A 22,065-nucleotide genomic window follows, 5' to 3' on the forward strand; every position below is an offset into this window, starting at 1 on the left:
GCTCATCTGCGCCCATGCCCCGACGGAAGAGAAGGATGAGGCGTCCAAGGATCTCTTCTATGAGCGCTTGGAACGTACATATGAGCGCTGCCCCCGACACGATGTCAAAATCGTGCTTGGCGATTTTAATGCCAAGGTGGGCAAGGAAGGGATCTTTGGCGCCACTGTCGGAAAATTCAGCCTCCACGACGAAACGTCCGATAACGGACTGAGGCTGATCGACTTCGCCGGGGCCCGAAATATGGTAATATGTAGTACTAGGTTCCAGCATAAGAACATCCACCAAGCTACATGGCTGTCTCCAGATCGAAAAACGAGAAACCAAATCGATCATGTTGTGATAGACGGAAGGCATGCTTCAAGCGTTTTGGACGTACGTACACTCCGAGGGCCAAACATCGACTCGGACCACTATCTTGTTGTAGCCAAGATACGCACCCGCCTCTGTGCAGCAAAAAATGTGCGCCCAACAATGCAAGGAAAGCTTAACGTCGAAAAGCTGCAATCACAACAGACGGCCAATTTATTCGCCACTCGACTCACACACCTGCTCTCTGAGAGCACTCTTCAACAATCCGACGTACGCGAGCAGTGGAACCACATTTCCCGATCATTAAGTACCGCCGCCGAAGAAGTAGTTGGATTTCAGCGAGCCCGAAAGAACAACTGGTACGATGAGGAATGTCAAGAAGCCGCAGAGAAAAAAGATGCCGCCTACAGGGCCACGCTGCGATCGGGCGCAACGCGAGCCATGTGGGACCGTTATAGGGAACTGAAGAAGGAAGCGAGACGTATTTGCCGCAATAAGAAGAGAGAGGCCGAAATACGTGAGTGCGAAGAGCTTGAGATGCTGGCCGACAGGAAGAACGCCCGAAAATTCTACCAGAGGGTTAGGCGACTTACGGAAGGTTTCAAGACCGGGGCGAACTCCTGTAAGAACAACAATGGCGACCTAGTGACCGATGTCCAGAATATACTTAAATTGTGGAGGGAACACTTTTATAACCTACTGAATGGTAGCAGCGCTGAAAGTAGTGAGGAAGACGAACCCGAGTCCCCAGTCGATGATGATGGAGTAGCTGTCCCACCGCCTGACTATGACGAGGTACGAATAGCGATTACGCGGCTGAAAAACAACAAAGCTGCTGGAGCTGACGGCCTGCCAGCCGAGCTATTCAAGTACGGCGGCGAGGAGCTGATGAGGTGCATGCATCAGCTCGTATGCAGAATATGGTCAGATGAACGCATGCCCGACGACTGGAATTTAAGTGTGCTCTGCCCAATCCACAAGAAAGGCGACCCCGCCATACGCGCCAACTACCGCGGAATTAGCCTTCTAAGCATAGGTTACAAGGTCTTATCGAGCGTATTGTGCGAAAGACTGAAGCCCACCGTCAACGAGCTGATTGGACCTTATCAGTGTGGCTTTAGGCCTGGAAAATCCACCATAGATCAGGTATTCACAATACGCCAAATCTTGGAAAAGACCCGCGAGAATAGGATCGACACACACCATCTATTTGTCGATTTCAAAGCCGCTTTCGACAGCACGAAGAGAAGTTGCCTTTATGCCGCGATGTCTGAATTTGGTATCCCCGCGAAACTAATACGGCTGTGTAAAATGACGTTGAGCAATACCACCAGCTCCGTCAGAATAGGGAAGGACCTCTCCGAGCCGTTTGATACCAAACGAGGTTTCAGACAAGGGGACTCCCTTTCGTGTGATTTCTTTAATCTTATGTTGGAGAAGATAATAAGAGCCGCAGAACTGAACCGCTCAGGCACAATACTTTATAAGAGCGTACAATTGCTGGCGTATGCCGACGACATCGATATTATCGGTAAAAACAAGGGCTACGTCTGTTCTGCCTTCTCGGGATTGGATAGAGAAGCAAAGCGAATGGGTCTGGTGGTGAACGAGGACAAAACGAAGTATCTCCTGTCAGCACACAAACAGTCAGAGCATACGCGTCTTGGCACCCACGTCACTGTTGACAGTTACAAGTTTGAAAAAGTAGACGACTTCGTTTATTTGGGAACCAGCATTAACACCAATAATAATGTCAGCCTTGAAATCCAACGGAGAATCACTCTTGCCAACAAGTGCTACTTTGGGCTGAGTAGGCAATTGAGAAGTAAAGTCCTCTCTCGTCGTACAAAGATCACACTCTATAAGTCACTCATCATGCCTGTGCTGGTGTATGGCGCGGAAGCATGGACAATGAAAGCATCTGATGAGGCGGCTCTTGGAGTTTTCGAGAGAAAGATTCTGCGAAAGATTTACGGACCTTTACGCGTTGGTGATGGCGAATATCGCAGACGATTTAACGATGAGCTGTATGAGCTTTACAACGATATAGACATAGTGCAGCGAATTAAAATTCAGCGGCTCCGCTGGCTTGGCCATGTCGTTCGGATGGACAGAAACGCTCCTGCTCTGAAAATATTCAACGCGGGCCGCGATGCTGGTAACAGAGGAAGAGGAAGGCCTCCTCTGCGTTGGAAAGACCAGGTGGAGAAGGACTTGGCTTCACTTGGCATTTTCAATTGGCGTCAGTTAGCACAGAAGAGAAATGACTGGCGTGCTGTTTTGTACTCGGCCAAAATCGCTTAGGCGGTTACAGCGCCAAATAAGAAGAAGAAGAAGAGAAGTTCTGGACAAGAAGCTGGACTGGAAGCGAAACACCGAAGACCGCTCTAGGAAGGCCAATACTGCCTTGTATGCCTGCAAGACGGCTACTGGCAAAAAATGGGGAATAAAACCACATATAGTACACTGGATGTACATAGCTGCGAGATGACCCATCCTTTTCTACGGGGTCACCGCCTGCGCTAAACAAAACCTTGTCTAGAGCCAAGGTGGAATTTCTGCAGAGGACGGCTGCCATGCTGCCCACTACACCCACCAAATCTCTGGAAATAATCTTAAATCTTTCAGTTTTGCTGCTGCAGTTTAATACAATCAAGCCGTGGAGAGACCTCAGACACGCAAAAGTACTTGAAACTCTACCGGATAATCTACGACAGATAGATTATACCACTCCTCTACTCTGTTTATACAACAAATTCTCCACACGAATCCCAGAGAGGAACGAGTGGGAAAGGGCCACAGACCTGAACCCAGGATCTGCGGTCATATATACAGATGGTTCCAAGCTTAAAAAAAGAGTGGGTAGCGGGATTCACTCTGACGAACTCGCGCTAAACCTCAGTTTTCGCTTGCCGGACCACTGAAGCGTCCTTCAAGCAGAGCTAAACGCCATAACGGTGGAGGCTGGGCGGCTCATAACCTCCACCCCTCCAGGACGGCCTATCGCCATCTATTCTGACAGCCATGCTGCTATCAAATCTCTCGAATCTAACGGAACAACGTCCAAAGTAGCCATAGAATACAGGAAGACTCTCAACCTGCTGGCATCAAAATGCTCCTTGACTGTTGTATGCCTAGCCGACAAGCTGGCAAAGAGGGGAACGGAAATATCTGAAGTCAATTCTGCTCAGAATGCGGGCTGAACTCATCGAGAAGGTAAACACCAGGTGGGCAGTGGGAAACACCTGCCATATTACTAGGCAAATTTGGCCCCAAAGATTGATGTAAAGCGATCCACAGTTCTTGTTCGGCTGGACCGCTCGTCTCTCAGATTAGTAGTCGGTATAATCACCGGACACTGCCTGATGGGCACACACGCTAAAAGGTTAGAATACCCCACCAACGATTTCTATCGCAGCTGCAGTGACGAGGAGGAGGAGGAGACCATCGAACAGCAGCAGGCTCAACAGCTATCTGAGTAGAATCAACGAGGATGTGCCCAACCAATGCCCGGCATGTGGAGAGTCGCCACATGACTCCCGGCACCTCTTTACATGCCCTGTGAGCCACACTCAGCTAACGCCCCTGTCCCTATGGACAGCCCCTGTGGATTTAGCACACTTCCTGGGCCTCCCCCTAGCTGAAATTGACGACAACGTTGATGGATGAACCGCCCCGAACGGGGCTTAGTAGCCGCTACAACAACAACAACAACCATCAAACACTATCTCTGCCATTGTCCCGCCTTGGCCAGCACGCGCAGCCAACATTTCAACGAGTACTTTCTGGATTGTTTAGTCGACTTGAACTCGGCGAGCGTCCTCGACTTTTTATGCTATATAAAACGCACTCGGAGGTTCAATTACTAAGGGAGGGTAAGAAACTAATGGCTTCGGCCAGTGGTATCACAACGGACTTTTCCAGCTTACGCAGTGCACGGAGCAGCCACTCTAACCTAACCTAACCTAACCGATAGGTCAATTTGGTTGTTGTCCTGCGTCTAATCGCAATGTGGCGGCGCTTCAATTTGAAAGTATTGGGCGTGGCTGCTGTAGATTTTACTCGAGCCTGTCCAAGTATACGTTTCGTTAGTTACACANTCGGGTTAGCTGCGTGTGGCCGAGTGTACTGTTCGCTTGTGCTCAATTTTTAGCGAGGGTGATCGAGCGGGCTCGTTCGTACTTAAATCAGCTTTCGGGTGTGCTGGGTTCAGTAGCCCAGTAGTAAGCAGCTCTCTGCTAACGACAGCCAACATGTTTGCCCAGTTCTTTAGGTCCAATTATTCTGTAGACTCCCCTACATGTGGAGACTACCTGTTCTCTGCTTATATCCCAGGAATATCTTCCGATGAAGTTTTACACTTTTTGAAAATCTTAAGAGCGTCATTTTGGCCTGCAACTGAACATATTCCGACCTGTTTTCTTAAAAACTGCGCTGAGAACATATGCGGGCCTTTAACAACTCTATTTAACTTGTGGCGTTTTTCCGCCAGCCTGTAAGGAATCTTTCATAATACCACTGCACAAAAACGGCAGCAGGCCTTCTGTAGAAAACTATCGAGGCATAGCGAAGCTCTCCGCTGTCCCCATATTATTCGAAGCAATTATTGTTAAACAGCTGACATATTCTATATCTTCTTCAAATTTCATAATCTCAATACGGATTTTCTAAAGGAAAATCTACTCGACACTTATTTATTGGAGTTTACAACTCAACGGGTTTAAAGAAATGCCGATGCTCATACCGATGTAATATACACCAATTTCAGTAAAGCTTTTGACAAAATATGTCACTCCCTACTAATCGGCTTTCAGCCCAGTCCACTTCAATGGATCTCTTCTTACCTCTCGGAAAGAACGCAGAGAGTTATTTTTAAAAATTGTTCTTCAAACATCATTAATGTTCCTCAGGGAAGCCACCTTGGTCCGATTCTGTTCCTGATATTCATTAACGATATTTCTTCTATAATAAAATATTAACAAATTTTAATGTATGCCGATGATATCATACTTTTTAAAACATTGTCCTATATCGATGAAAGGTCTTTGTGTTACAAGCGGATCCAAGCAGCGTGGTTAGTTGGTGTAATGCAAACTATGGCCCCTATTATGAGTTGCATACGATCTTCGACTGTGGTCGAAAGTGCTAATCGAACGAATTTTCATTTGGTATTATGATGCTCATTCGATGAAGAATAACGAAATACAACCCGAAAATATGTGTAACTAACGAAACGTATACTTGGACAGGCTCGAGTAAAATCTACAGCAGCCACGCCCAATACTTTCAAATTGAAGCGCCGCCACATTGCGATTAGACGCAGGACAACAACCAAATTGACCTATCGGTTAGGTTAGAGTGGCTGCTCCGTGCACTGCGTAAGCTGGAAAAGCCCGTTGTGATACCACTGGCCGAAGCCATTAGTTTCTTACCCTCCCTTAGTAATTGAACCACCGAGTGCGTTTTATATAGCATAAAAAGTCGAGGACGCTCGACCGAGTTCAAGTCGACTAAACAATCCAGAAAGTACTCGTTGAAAAGTTGGTTGCGCGTGCTGGCCAAGGCGGGACAATGGCAGAGATAGTGTTTGATGGTTGTTGTTGTTGTTTCAGCGGCTACTAAGCCCCGTTCGGGGCGGTTCATCCATCAACGTTGTCGTCAATTTCAGCTAGGGGGAGGCCCAGGAAGTGTGCTACATCCACAGGGGCTGTCCATAGGGACAGGGGCGTTAGCTGAGTGTGGCTCTCAGGGCATGTAAAGAGGTGCCGGGAGTCATGTGGCGACTCTCCACTTGCCGGGCATTGGTTGGGCACATCCTCGTTGATTCTGCTCAGGTAGCTGTTGAGCCTGCTGCTGTTCGATGGTCTCCTCCTCCTCCTCGTCACTGCAGCTGCGATAGAAATCGTTGGTGGGGTATTCTAACCTTTTACGGTGTGTGCCGATCAGGCAGTATCCGGTGATTATACCGACTACTAATCTGAGAGACGAGCGGTCCAGCCGAATAAGAACTGTGGATCGCTTGTCATCAATCTTTGGGGCCAAGTTTGACTGGTAATATGGCAGGTGGTTCCCACTGCCCACCTGGTGTTTACCTTCCCAATGAGTTCAGCCCGCATTCTGAGCAGAATTGACTTCAGATATTTCCGTTACCCTCATTGCCAGCTTGTCGGCTAGGCATACAACAGTCAAGGAGCATTTTGATGCCAGCAGGTTGAGAGTCTTCCTGTATTCTATGGCTACTTTGGACGTTGTTCCGTTAGATTCGAGAGATTTGATAGCAGCATGGCTGTCAGAATAGATGGCGATAGGCCGTCCTGGAGGGGTGGAGGTTATGAGCCGCCCAGCCTCCACCGTTATGGCGTTTAGCTCTGCTTGAAGGACGCTTCAATGGTCCGGCAAGCGAAAACTGAGGTTTAGCGCGAGTTCGTCAGAGTAAATGCCGCTACCCACTCTTTTGTTAAGCTTGAAACCATCTGTATATATGGCCGTAGACCCTGGGTTCAGGTCTGTGGCGCTTTCCCTCTCGTTCCTCTCTGGGATTCGTGTGGAGAATTTGTTGTCTAAACAGAGTAGAGGGGTGGTATAATCTATCTGTCGTAGATTATCCGGTAGAGTTTCAAGTACTTTTGCGTGTCTGAGGTCTCTCCACGGCTGAAAGATTTAATATTATTTCCAGAGATTTGGTGGGTGTAGTGTGCCGCATGGCAGCCGTCCTCTGCACAAATTCCACCTTGGCTCTAGACAAGGTGTGGTTTAGCGCAGGCCACCATACGGTGACCCCGTAGAAAAGGATGGGTCTTATCACAGCTGTGTACATCCAATGTACTATATGTGGTTTTATTCCCCATTTTTTGCCTATAACCTTCTTGCAGGCATACAGGGCAGTATTGGCCTTCCTAGAGCGGTCTTCGATATTTCGCTTCCAGTCCAGCTTCTTGTCTAGAACTACTCCAAGGTATTTGACTTTGGGTGAGAGAGTGAGTGCCACCCCGTTTAGGGTGGGAGGTTTAAATAAGTGAGTTTTATTTTTCCTTGCGAAGAGTACCATTTCTGTTTTGGCAGGATAGACACTAAGTCCACATTCCTTGGACCAGATTTTTACCAGACCGAGTGTGTTTGCAATAACCCATTCAGGACCTGAAGATGTTTGCCCGTTGCCACGTTTACTATGTCATCAGCGTACGCTATGTCTTGGCAACCGGTGCCCTTAAGGCTTAGAAGTAAGGTGTGCACTGTTATATTCCAGAGAAGAGGGGAAAGAATTTCACCTTGAGGAGTGCTTCGGGTCACACATCTTGTAATGGAACCATCCCCCAGTTCTGATAGAATAGTTTTCTTCTCGAAGAGAAGCCCCACAAAATCCACCAGACCCCGCTGCACCCCCGACATGAGAAAGGAGTTAACAGACTACGGGTAGACAGGCTGTAAAAAATCTGAAAAAGCTTCCTGTAGTTGAGCGGGAATCCCGTCAAGTCCCGGAGATTTGTAGGACTGAAAGGACATTAAAGTCCGTTCCACCATTTCATCACTTACAATGCCCTGAACGGTCTCCCCCGGAGACAGGTAGGTCCTAGGACCAGGCGAACTGCCGGAGGTGTCGTCCGAGCAGCCCTGGAAGTGAGTGCTATAAGGACTTCGTTACATAATGACGTCCAATCCCCGTTCGGCTTATGGATAGAGTTCATACTTGAATGGGATTTCGAAAGAACTTTCCTCAGCTTATTGGCTTCAGAGTTATCTTCTATGTTGTTGCAGAAGTTTTGCCAAGATTCGCGTTTCGCCCTCTTTATGGCCTCCTTGAAGACTTGGGAGTTCTTCTTTGTAGGGTTGCTAAAGACCTGTTCGCTTTGCTTGATTATAAGAGCCTCCTGCTGTTTTTCCTCAGTGCTGAGATCTTAAGATTCCACCCCTGGGGTTTCTTTTTGCCCTTCGGGAGGGTGATTGGGCAGGAGGCTTTGAAAGCAGCATTACAGACATTTGTCACAATGTTTACTGCTTCATCAATTTTTAACGATGAGTGCAGCTCACCGGGGGAGCATCCTTCGTATTCGAGAGACTCGCTTGATCAGGTCTTAACGATAAGCAGGACTTATCGTGAGAAGCGTATCTGCGTAGAGGTATTTTTATACTTTGCCCAGTCGGTTCGCTTTTTGGTCCTGTATGCTGTTAATGGAGCAGGATCAAAATTGAGCTTAAAACTACTGTAGAGGTGGTCAGAAAAATAGTGTTCTTTGGATACCTGCCAGTCCCGTATGCGATCAGACAAACCGCTCGACACACTTCCCTTCTAACAGCGGGCACAAAGGTGGGATCGTTCCACGGTCACACACAGTAGATTATATAAAATAATAAAGTCAAGTAAACACTCACCTCGGGAGTTGGTGTTGCTTGAACCCCAGATCGTGTTATGCGAATTAGACTCGGCCCCTATTATGACCGCGAGTTTTCTGCGATTTGCTTCCTTCATAGCTTCTTGCAGTCTATAGGGTTGAAAAACGTGGGTCATGTAGGTTGTTGCTGCCAGATCACGCTCTCGTTTAGTTGGACGCTGATGCAGACAGTGTCCTCGTCGCTGTATTGGGGGAGTAAAAAATAAGAATATACTTTTTTATTTAGAATGCAAGCTCTGATCCTGTCTGCTACTGGAGCTGTTACCACCTCGTAGGCATCAGAGTTCAAACCTTGTTTCTAGCGATCCAAGGCTCTTGGACTAGAATCAAGTGCTCAGCTTTATCGCTGAGGCGAAGAAGAAGGGCAGCCGAAGCTGTCATGGAATGGGGTAGATAAATTTGTAGGATCTGCACCATTCTCAGAGTCGGTGATGTCCATCGCCTCTAGCTCCTCCCGTTCGGCGGCGGAAATGACTGTGACGTCATTATCCTCCTCCGGTTCCGAGAGCAGAAGCTGGTCCTCGTCTTGCATTGCCCACCGGCTGTATACCGACCTTACGTAGGCAGGTACTGAGCCCGTGTCGATGTCAGTACCTGACGCGATGTCGGGTACACCCGTTGGTAGGTCCCCAGGTCCACTGGTGGTGTTTCCTGTAGACCCCGCGCGGTCTGCCACCGATGCTGACTCGGAGGCACCAGGTCCGCTCGACGCGTTGCCTTTTTTGTTGGCCTCTTCGTCGGTAAAGTTGTTCAAAGGAGCGGGGCTGCTCGAGGCGTTGCCTGTCTCCTCCCCTTGTAGGTCCGTTTTCCGGTGGCTTTTTACCGTGATGGAGTAGAACCCGTAGCTTATTACCTCACCACAACCCTCGATAACCGGGACGGAAGCATCCGGAGGCATCGCTGGTGACAAAGCCAACAAAACGCTGCTTCCCCTTGGTCTCGCCAACTCGGACTATCCTCCAATCACTGGTGGGCAGTCCTTCGTTTCCTGTTAGGGGTTTCGAGGCCTGTTAGGGATTTCAACCCTAAATATGGACGGCAACTAAGTCTGCCCCGGGCCACAGCTGTTCATCCGTGGAGATCGTTTCCTTGTAGAGCTGGACCGCGCGTTAGTTTGCACACGCTACCAGATTTACCCGCCCCTGATGCCACCCAGCATCACGAGTGACTGGTGCAGGACCGGGATACTTCTGGAGTATTCCTTTATACACCGTACATAGACCCATCAGTACGGACTTCCAATTGTCCGTACTGATGTGGCCGTTCGGATGGCCCTTGTTCAACACCGCCAGCGTGACGTGCTCTTCGGCGGCCTCGTAGTGGGCACGGCCATGCCCATGGTTAGAAGGAAGGAAGCCCTATTCCTTTTGGATCCACTCAAGGTGTCGTCCTAAGATCGTTGTCTCCTGGGGACTAGGTCCTTCCGTGAGTTCGCCTTAGTGGGTGGTTTGTCCTTCCCGCCTTTCCCGGAGTATCGCTTGTCTCTTGCGGCGACGACTCACATTGCTCACTTGAGGAAGGCTTTTTGATCATGTGGAATGACACCCAATCTTTTAATAACCTTAGGGGCTGCCCTTCGGTCGCGCTGAGCCCTGACGGTGGGCATAATTATTTTTGCTGCTTTGGAGCAGCCAAGGCGCCGATCGAGGTCCTTTGCCCCGGTCGTCGGGGTTTTACTCGCAGGAGTAGCCCCTGCTTAGCCGTGGAGGACTTGGGCTCGGCTACTACCCCTGCGAGTTGGATGTGCCCGGTGTGGGCATAGAGAGAGGGGCCTTCCGCAGCTTCTCCACCGGCTTCGACATTCCCTTGAGGGGTATATTTCTGCCGGTATCGCTGGAAGTTTGCCTTCCCTCTGGGGGCTTAGCATTCCGTCTAGATTCTGCGGAGGACCGAAACTGCTTGGGCCGTGCTGGCCCTGTCTTCGGCGCCGTCGATGCGGTTCCCGGGACGGTAGGTTTTTGGGCTTATCTTCGCCATGTCTAGTGGCGGCACTACCCGTGCAGGGTTCCGAGGCTGCTTTGGTTTTATTCATTATTCATCTGGTTCTTTGGCCGCCTACTAAGGAAAAGGAAAAAAACAGTCGACCACGGCAGAGCCCCATGCCGCAGCAAGTCCACCGTTACTCCCGCAGCGCACAGGTATCCGGGAGATGCCGTTAGAAAACAGTCGGAAATCCATCCGACTACAAACCGTCCAATGGGCATGGTAACGCATGACACCCTGGATTAGGGGGCGTTTTATACATACCGCCAGGTACCCCCTAGAAATATCCTCAGTATGCCCATCCCAGCATTCCTAGAGCGAGCACATACGGCCAGCCGCTAGACACGGCAGGAGAGTTTATACCTCGGCCCTTACTAGGCCCCCCTGCTTGCACCACTGCGGCAAAGGAGCAAGCCTATTTTTCCTCGGCGTTGTAGGCAGCGATACCCATTGCGGCACCCGCTTGAAGGATATATCTGTCGCCAATATGTACCAACAAAGCATACGAAAGTGTTGTTGCTTTGTGGTTGTGCATACGCAAAGAAAAAATAGAAGCAAAGTAGACAAAAATGTTTGTATATCTATTTTGTATAGTTTCGCGCGGAGTGCTGTGTGTGTATATTAGAACACATATACCTATACCTATACCTACATACCCTGCAGTACGGGGGAGCGACTACAGGACTGATGAATCGGTAGCTACCAAGTAAACACCGTCAGTTACCGACTTGCGGTGTATTTCAGCGATTACTTTTACAAGGCAATGTCCTAGGCGGTAGTCACCATTGGCTCTCTTTGCACTACCGGGAGTTACTAAAGTAGTCACTTGCGTGAATTATGGGCACCCTCTGTCGTAGTTTTTCGCTATTCTGCTTCCGACTGCACTACCACGGGTTAATAGAGTAGCTACTTACCCAGGAGTCGGTGCGGTAGCGGTTTAAAAGTAGCGATTGACTCCAGCAGTACTGGAGGGTAAGTACCTCTACAAAAACAAATGTGCACCGAGTGCATAGGGCTTGGGCATCACTGCATTAGCCTAAGCCAAACAAGCAAATTTTGTGCACTTTACAGTTGAAACTCGAGCACTCGAGTATATTGAGCTGTAAAGCACCCAATCGAATATTTATGAAAAGCAATCGCGTGTTGTGAAGAAAGAGATTGATGCCAAACGGGTTTTGTTAGATGCTCGAGTATACACGAAAATTATGCACCCGTTGCAGATGTCTGGTCGCTAGACACAGTGTTGCGATAATGCATAGTGGACGGAAAGCCATGTCCCTTACGCTTTGAATTTACGAAACCATAAAATGAGTTAGGATTGTTAAATAAATTATTTTTAGTCATACATTTTTGGGCCCAATTCTTATTTATTATGTTTGCTGGGTTGGAGCTGCTTCGACCGATAGAGTTAAAAGCGAAAAATTAAATTTTCCGTTTTCCCTCCTACGCCCTTCAACGCTCTCGCGTCTTCATCAAGGAGTCTATTCAAAACATAAAAACAAATAAACAATAAACATGACTAGCAACTAATATTCGCTGATACAAAAACAATAAACATAGTTAACGACTGTTGCGCTCTTGGCAACCTGATCGGGCTATGTTTACTTCCGTTTAAATAAAAGGTTAACCTTCTTTAGTAATATAAGTTACAATTCAGGTATTTCTTGAAATGTAAAATTTTGTGGACTATATATATATAAATTAAGGGTGAGAAAATGGCGGTCTTTCCGCACTGACGATTCGATTGCGAGTGCCGAGCACTTCGCGTTTTTAAAACGTTAGGATTTACAAACTATTTTAATATTTGTGTGTGTATGTACGAGCGTTTATAATACAATGTGTACATTTGTATACATGTAATTTTAGGGAATGTATACATTGGTATTAAATTCACGGCAAATTCAAGGGTTTGGATATGTTCAGCGTTAGCTTATTGTACCCGGATATACTTATATGTACATATGTGGGAAAAATATATAAATAGAAAAACGCCTCATTCGTCCATGTCCTCAACAAGCCGCCCGCCCTGTGTGGATGCCGGTAACAACTCCTTCAGCTGCTGGATGATAGCTTGGGCTTTGTTTAGCAGCTCCCGGATCTGACGACGTCTGGCGGCAGAGCGGCTCTGGAGGCTTCGTGGCGGTTTGCGGATGGTGCGGTGATTGGCTGTTCGACCGCCTTGGATCGCCCTCTTGCGCCTCTGCCCAGGCGAGCTCGAGGTTGATAGGTGTAGTAGCGTGTGGTGCGCTCTGCCACATCGGTGGCAGCTGGCCGGGGAATCGCAAGCTCCTGTGGCATGTGAGGTGGCCAACCAATTCACACAGTACTTGTGTGCGCGCGCCGATTCAAGCCTGTCATCAGGAGCCATAGCCCGGAACGCCTTACAATAGCGCAGGGAGTGAGGGCAGCAACATAAGCGGAACTTGTTCGGTTCCATCGACTCGTCACTTGTCCTAGGAAGAAAATAATTTCAAAATAGCATTATCGTATTCCCAGATAAGTGTGAAAAATGTGAAAATGAGAACGTGATGTGCATATGTATGGGTTAATAAATGAGTGAAGTTTACGGATTTTGTACATGAAGACGAACATCTGTAAGTATGTGTAATGATTAGTAAGGACATTTATGAGGAGGGTAATAAGCATAATCTCGCAATATTTCGTGTGAAAACTGCTGTTTTGATACGGATGTCTGCTACGCGAACATCTTGATCAGGACCGGGGTAAAGTTTTCGACGCGTCCGAGGCGCCACTAATTTGGGGGGACGAGATCATCTTTGATGACGACTAATTTCCTTCAGTGATGTTTGTTTCGAGTGCTTTCCATTTGTTTCTCTTGTGCAACTCCTTTAGGTATTCGTTTTTCAAGCGTATACTAAACTGGTGGTGGAGCACCTTCAATTTTTGCCACTTATTCACCAGGGAGAGGTTTTCAGCGTTAGGTTCTGGTAGGTAAGGTAATGGGGCTCCACGTAGAAAACGAACTGGAGTTACGGCTAACAAACCATTTGGGTCCTGATACATGGGAGAGAGTGGTCTGGAATTAGCGACCGCTTCGATGCGTATGAGGAGAGTGGTGAGCTCTTCAAAGGTAAACTTTTGATTGCCTGCCACTTTGTTGAAGTGCGCCTTAAAGCTTTTTACAGCCGCTTCCCAGAGACCTCCCATATTAGGAGAATATGGGGGTATGAATTGCCATGAGAGACCATGTACGGTATAATGTTCAGCAATTTCTGGAACGATGTCCTTGAGAAAGCTGGAGAGTTCTCTATAAATGGATCTTTGGGCGCCAACGAATGTTTTGCCGTTGTCTGACATGACTTTGTGTGGTAATCCTCGCCGGCCTACAAACCGGGCAAAAAAGCTTGCCTTAAAGGCCTCAGTTGTAAGGTCCGAGCAGAGTTCGAGGTGGATCACCTTCGTAGAGAATCATACAAATACACAGACGTAAGCTTTGGTGTATGAGCTTCGGCGTAATGCGGATATTTTCACCAAGAATGGGTCTGATCAACTCCAGTGGTGTGGAAGGGTAGTGAGTAGGTGGATCTTTCTGGAGATAGAGCAGCCATGATTTGGGATCTCATCTTTTGTTTGTGGATTGTGCACGTTTTACGGTGGAAGATGAACCCTTTGATTTTCTGTTTGAGGCGAGGTACGTAGTACTCCTGTTGGACTGCACGGATCATTAACTGTTTGCCGGCGTGGAGTAGGATCGAGTGGGATCCGGATTTCCGTGATGGCTATTAAGTTTTCTCGAAATGCGTTCCATTTGTGAAGCGCGCCGGGTTTAACGGTTTCGTCCCAACCTGTGCCTGCGATCCAGAGTTGTTGGAGTAACATTTTAGCTTGGACCATCATTGGTGTAAGCCACCCTGCCGAGTCGAAAAGTTTGGCAACGGAGGATAAAATTTGTCTTTTAGTGGCTACAGTAGAGCCTGGAAGAGGGTCAATTGAGTATGAAAATTCATCATTAAGGCTATTCCCTTTTATTCCGAGGGTTTTTGTGGAGCTGGAGTCTTGAAACTGGAGGAAGTCTGCTTCTAAGCGGTCAGATGTTGGTATATTTTGGAGTATCTCTTTATGGTTTGCCGTCATTTTCTTTAATGGGAAACCTGCTGATTTTAGTGCTGCGGTTACCTGATTCATCGAAGTGAGTGCTCAGTCGAGATCATGTCCGCCTGAAAGTATATCGTCTACGTAAATTTCGTTCAGTAGAATCTCCGCGGGTTTGGGTATTTGGCATTTGAGTCTTTGGCTAGTTGGTGCAGGGTTCTTATAGTTAAGTATGGTGCGCAATTGACACCAAAGGTCACCGTTTTTTTGAAATTTGAAATTTTCGACCGAGCTTTGAGCGGTTCTATGGAATAGGATCCTTGGGAAATCTTGGTCCTCTGGGTGTACGTAAATCTGGCGGTACATTTTCTCAATGTCACCATTGAAAACGTATTTGTACAGCCGCCATTTGAGGATAACGAGCATTAAATCATTTTGAAGTACGGGGCCCGTGTGGAGGATATCCTTTAGAGAAATGCCAGAGTGAGACAGTTTGGAAGCGTTTAAAACTACTCGCACTTTCGTGGTTTTACTATCTGGCTTAAGAAGGTAAGTAAAAAGAAAAATACTTTCCATCACGTATAATCTCTTGCGACGCCGAGCGTTCCATGTGATCTAAGGTCAGATACTACTTTGGTGTACGTTTGCTGCAGTTCAGGTTTTCTTTCGATGCTCCGCTCGATACTGAGGTACTGTTGTTCAGCTGCAGGTCTTGAGTGTCCAAGTGCAATCGTGTCTGGGAAGGGAGTTTGGAAGGGGAGTTTTACTACGCAGCGACCGTCATCTCTGCGAACTGTGGACCTTCCGTAGAGTTTTTCGCAAAGTACATCGTCGTCGGTAAGAGATAGGGTTGATGTTACTTCCTCCTGTTCCCAGAACTTCTTGAGTAGATCGTTGAGAGTGTCTGTCGAGTTTTCTATTACCTGGGTGAATAATGTGACGTGCTCTGTTACTGGGCCGCTCAAAATCCACCCAAATATTGAGTTTTGGGCTATTAAGCTTCAACCGACATTGGTTTTTAGGCCTGACGGTAGCACTTGGGGGGATGATATCGCTTCCTAATACCATGTCTATTCGAGCTGGAGTAAAGCAGCTAGGGTCTGCTAGAGGGAGAGATGAGTATTCTTGCAGTTCAATATATGTAACTTTGAACGATATATCACTTCACTGTATAAACTTCACTGTACCTAAAATTTATTGACTGACTGTATATCTTATTTAAGTTAAGTACGACAAAAACTTTCGAAGTACTTCATATACATATAAGCTTAAAAAGAACTGAATTTACTTAAAAATCAATATGCTTAAATTTAGACAAGTAAGACAAAGTGAACTAATATTTTTACTTTTAAGCAGAACGCACTTTTGTTTTTTACTTACTACTTAAGTTTAATACTACTACTACTACTAATGTGGTTTATAAATTTTTAATAAATGCGTTTAAACATTTGTGATTGTATTGTCCTTCCTTCAACCGATCGTATTTAATATAGAAGGGAAATGTTTCGACAAGCCTGATTAGAAATGTAGATCTAAGGTGACGAATTTATAACAGGTTGGGAAGTATAAAAAATGGATGCAGATCGAACTAGATCTCATCTGTCGAATTAGGAACTGGTTTGGAACTAAAGAAAAGGGGACGCAGAACGAACTAGATCTCATCTGTCGGATTTGGAACTGGTTCGGAACTATAGAAAAAGGGATGCAAAACGAACTAGATCTTATCTGTCGAATTTAGAACTGGTTCGGAACTAGAGCCAAAGGGATGCAACGGGGGACAATTGACACTTCCTAGGACATCGCAATGTTAAATTCGCCAGTCGCTAGCATGCAAAAGAGAATTAACGCGTACTAGTCATGGTTCCAAACGCACTAAAACCGAACCAGTTCCGCACTAGTTCGTTTCCCTACACGGTAGTGGCTTTTGTCGGGAGGCCAAGCAGTTTTTGTATGCGAGATGCTATGAAAGTTTTCTGAGATCCTTGATCTATAAGAGCTCGAATTGTGAATATTTCTCCATTATGCAGGATTGAGACTTTTGCGGTAGGAAGTAGAGTTTTTTCTCTACTACTCGCGAAGTGTGAGAGGGCTTGGTTTTGTTGAGAGGGCGAGGGAGTTTTGTTTTGTTGAACGTCTTTTGAGGTTGCCGCTCTGTTTGGGTCGCTATTCGCTGGTGGTGGAAGTCGCGCCTGATTCGTTTTTGGCCTTGTGCCTGTATTTGCTGTTTGTGATTTAGCGGGGTAATGGAGAAGATAGTGATGCCGTTTTTGGCAGTAAACTCAGGTAAAATTGCTATGGCACTCAGTTTCTCAACGGGAGAAGGCTAAACAGTTCCTACAATAGTGATTCTCCTTTATGAATTTGTTGCGATCCTGCACTGAGACTCCTTGAATTTGACGCAGTTCATCATAGAGTGGTTGGAGTTGCATAATTTGCAAGATGCCTGCTTTTTTTATCTTAGCGTTAAATGAGTGGGTTCTGCTTTTATAGCTGAAAGAGTTATTATTATTAGGGGTTGATGAGCGAGGAGGGTAATTTTGGTTAGATCCTTTGGGTTTATTTGTCCTATACGTACTAAGTCGTTCTACAACTTCGTACCGTGTTGTCAGGAATTGGTCCATTTCGGACCAGAGAGGCAACTCCTTTCTTGAGTTGAGTGATTGTTCCCATAACGCAAGAGTTTCTCCTGGGAGTTTTCAGGAGCAGAGGTATATTAGCATAGGGTCCCAGTCTTTTGTGGATACACCTTTTGCATTGGGGGTTGAGAGGCAATTGTTAATAGTGGTCTGTATTGCCTGAATTTTTTCCCCTTTTCACTATGAATGGGTTGAATATTAAAAAGGGTTTTGAGCTGGTTGTCGACGAGAATCCTGCGATTCTCGTATCGAGACTTTAAAGCGTCCCAGCCAGCTCAAAGCTGTTGTCGTTAAGTGCATAATTTTTAATTATTAGTGCAGCTTTACTTCGAGTTGTTTGCCTTAAATGATAAAGCTTCTGGGCTTGAGAGAGTTGGGGATGATTTATGTACACAGCTGTGAACATATCCCTAAAGGACGGCCAGTCTTCATATCCTCCGTAAAATGTTCCCGTGTCACAAGCAGGCACTTTTAAATAGTTTTGGGGTTCAGGTGGCACTGGTACTGCTGGAATGCTGATATTACTGGCGGCCATCATGTCGGGTTGGCGATGGCTAAGTAACTCGTTGATGCGCTTCTTGGTACTGATGCACGTATCTACAGCGGTGTCGTATTTTGCCTCGCATACCTTACTGGATATCGTCCGAGTTGCTCATGTATACCGCTTCGTACGAGTTCTCCACCCATGACAGGTGTTTGTTGAGTTCCTCCAAGTAAAGCTTGAGACTGGCCTCCGAGTGATCTGTTTCGCAAATCTTCCACCACTTCGAGCAATATTTTTCAAGGTCAGATATTTCGAAGAGAAATTTTCTTTGAGCTTTGGTAAATTCCTCGTCGTCAGTTTGGGATTTTGTTTTTTTGGTGCCTGTTGAGGGGGCTGGAGGAAAGCGGTATCTTGTTTTTCCTCGGTAATTTTAATTTAATTTATTGAGTGCTCTTTCTAATTATTTGGGTAAATTTTATAAATTGAGTACTTGTGAAAAATTATGAGAGTCACTGTATTGTCTCAGCGCGTCTGAGCACAATAGAATTTATATACATATAAGTGGAGGTATGTATTTATACGTACGAGTGTAGTTATCAAAATCGGATTTCGTTTGCACTGATACGAATATTTTGTGGAGTCACTGTACTGCCTCAGCGCATCTGAGGGGTACCTGCACTGAGATTCGTGCAAAGATGTATGTACGTATTTTGATATGTAAACGCGGGAGCAAAGTGAAAAAACAAAATCAAACTAATTTGCCTATTATACAAAAGAGTAGGTATATACGTGGGTGCCTATGTCAGCCGTTTGCTGTAGTTTGGCGCTAAGCTGTGAAGGGCTATTGTCCCCTGTATGTAAGAGTATATATGAGTAGTCCACTTGCAAAGTGCGCTATGTAAATTTTTTTCGACTTTTAGTTTTTGGTGGTAAACGTACCAGTATTTAAAGTAGTTTCAAGTCCACTAACAATACAGTCCAAAATCCTTATATGTTCTGAAAAAAATAGCATCAAATGTGTGAGGACCAAATATCCCTGAGGAATTTGGCCCACACAAATACCCGCCATCAAAAAAAACCAACAACACAAGTCATAGCAACACGAGTCATGGCAACACCCGACATCACCTTCGGTGCCATGACAACGCAACATCACACAGCAACATGTAGCTGCGCGACCACGCAACATCAAGCACACAGCATATTAAAGATAAAACACAGCCGATCAACAGTTAGTCAGCACGAGGCTGTGGTCGTGAACATACGGCTACTGGCAAGAAGTGACTTCATCTGCACCGGCTCGAGTGTCGGGCTTGATTCCACTTCTGCAACAGCTGCTGGTAAGGTGATTTCTTCTGCATCGGCTTGAGTGTCGGGCTGGACGTCACCATCCCAGTGGCAGCGCCACAAGCTACACACGCTCTCACCACAGCCTCTCGTGGCACCGCGTACGCGCGACACCCGCTCGCCCGCAGTCAGCTCCGCCGTTAGCAGAGGGACGTCGACAGCGCCTACAAGAGCGCTTCTCACCGCTGTCAGCAGAGCGGCGTCAACAGCGCCACTAGAGCGACTCCGGCGCGAACAGAGCGCCACTTATCAGTGCCGCCCAACGGCGCGAGTGGGACTATACTCTCCGGCGTCATTAGCGCGGTACTCTCCGGCGCGAATAGAGCGCCACTTGTCGACGCCACCCAGCGGCGCGAGTAAAACGTCACTCCCGGCGCCACCAAAGTACCACTCATCGGTACGCCTCACCTGCATTGCTGAGAGCGCTACATCTCGACGCAACTGGAACGCTACTCTCCGGAGCACTACACAACGGCGTCACCGGAGCACTATAATCCGGCGTCACCAGAGCACTACTCACCAGCGTTGTTAGAACGCCATTCACCGGCAAGACCAGAGCGCANAGTGCCGCCCAACGGCGCGAGTGGGACTATACTCTCCGGCGTCATTAGCGCGGTACTCTCCGGCGCGAATAGAGCGCCACTTGTCGACGCCACCCAGCGGCGCGAGTAAAACGTCACTCCCGGCGCCACCAAAGTACCACTCATCGGTACGCCTCACCTGCATTGCTGAGAGCGCTACATCTCGACGCAACTGGAACGCTACTCTCCGGAGCACTACACAACGGCGTCACCGGAGCACTATAATCCGGCGTCACCAGAGCACTACTCACCAGCGTTGTTAGAACGCCATTCACCGGCAAGACCAGAGCGCAATCCACCTTGCAAGAGCGCGACATACCGACGCGGCCAGAACACCGCTTATAGACGCCAGCAGCGCGCCACTCAGCGGCGTCAGCAGAGCGCTGCCCACCAAGTACCAAAGTCACGCCACTACAGCCTAACGGGCTCATAACGGGACAAGGAGCCGTTACCCAGTCACTGCAAGTGACGCTACCGAAAGTTTCAAATTATTGTTTGTTATATGTTCTTTTATAGAGATTAAGAAAAATTAAATAATAAATTACGATCTACCAGAGCCCGAAACTACAAATTTATTGTAACGAACCCTGGACACGGCGAGTATACCCCAGCATTTTAGAAGAAGCATCGGGGCAAGCAAAACGCTTCGTTACAATTGGCGCCCGAGCAGGGACCCTTGGTAGATCGTACGCGTGCAAAGGAAAAATTATTATATGTTTGATACGAGCAAAATGACGGAATCGGCGAACACTTTGTTGTTGGATAACGCTTGCAAGGAGCATCTGGTGTCTATCGCGCTCATCATGGACCAGGTACGGAAGTGGTCAGTAACTTACGACGGTGGACGAGACCCGCTAGACTTCGTGGAACGCTTAGAGGAGCTGGCCGAGATATACACGTTTAATCTAGACCTACTCCCAAGAATCATGCCCTCCAATGGTACCGCAACAACAACGAGCACTGGAAGAGCTGGGACCCTTTCAAGCAAGATTTTCTAAGCTTCTTCCTACCGGCCCGGTACTTCGAGCGCCTAGAGGATGACATACGGCAGCAAAGACAGCGCACACACGGCAAAAGTACAAGGACTACGTGCTCGCGATACAGAGCTTGATGCGCCGCGCCAGATACAGCAGGGAACAACAATTGGAAAGGATCTTTCGGAACAGTCGCCCCGATTATTTATTATACATTCGACGACGAGACTTTAATACCCTGGCGACACTCCTCACACTCGCTGAAGAATACGAGGGCATTCTCGAAAACCAACGCCGAACGCCGGAAGCGCAGATCACCTCATCAACATCCATCGGAGCGTTCGGCCCAACGGCATCCAGTTCCACCGCACAAGGCAGCGATGAACCTACAGCGCCATCAACCACCAACGACCCGGTCTAACCCAAGTAACGTATGCAGAAGGTGTGGTCAAGAAGGACATTACGCTAGGAGATGCCGCAACGCGCGAAAGCTATTTTGCTGGAAATGCGGCCGAGCCGATGTACGGACAGTAGAGTGCTGTCACCATCGCCAGGGGTACGACCGGACAGCTCCACCCAGGACAAAACGCGGTGAATTCGCAAAACCCAGGGCCGAAAACCCAGAATTGGCGGAGGCCGTCATCGACACAGGCGCCTCGAAAAGTTTCGTGTCAGCCAACTTAGCGGAACGCATGATAAGCTCTGGGAACGGGGAGAAGATAACCGTGGATATCGAGGTATTCATGGCCAATGGCACCATCAGCAGGATATTTGAAGCCGTAAGAGCTGAAGTTCGCATCGGAGAATCATACCACCACGCAGTACTGAATGTCATGCCCGACGCAGTTGATGATGTCATACTTGGCCTGGACGCGCTAGGAAGCATTGGAACGACGATTTCCTGTGGCGGCCACCATATCGTACTAGCCAAAATACCTACACAGCATACCCTAGCGCGCATCACAGAGGGTAGCGGACCGCCGGTAACACCCAGAAATAGCTCACCGAACGGCGCGAAAAGTAAAAGTCTTAGGAAAATCAAGCACAAGCAACCGCCAGACGCATACCCACCGCTTGTACGGCCTCCACGCGCGCAATCAACGCACACTGCCGCCGCATGCCGTGCTGCAGCCATACATGTGGTCAACGCATACACCGCAGTCGACGCGACACGCGGTGGCACGGCACACGCCGTCTCCGTTCACGGGACTAACGCGCAAGCAAGGCAACAAGCGTCCGTAGCCCATACAGAAGCCATCTCACGCGCCTCCGGCTACCGCACCAGTTTCCGCCGCGCACGCCATCGT

Source organism: Rhagoletis zephyria, unplaced genomic scaffold (genome assembly GCF_001687245.7).
Source record: "Rhagoletis zephyria isolate East Lansing unplaced genomic scaffold, Rhagoletis_zephyria_1.1 Rzeph_scaffold_00240, whole genome shotgun sequence".
Taxonomy (NCBI): domain Eukaryota; kingdom Metazoa; phylum Arthropoda; class Insecta; order Diptera; family Tephritidae; genus Rhagoletis; species Rhagoletis zephyria.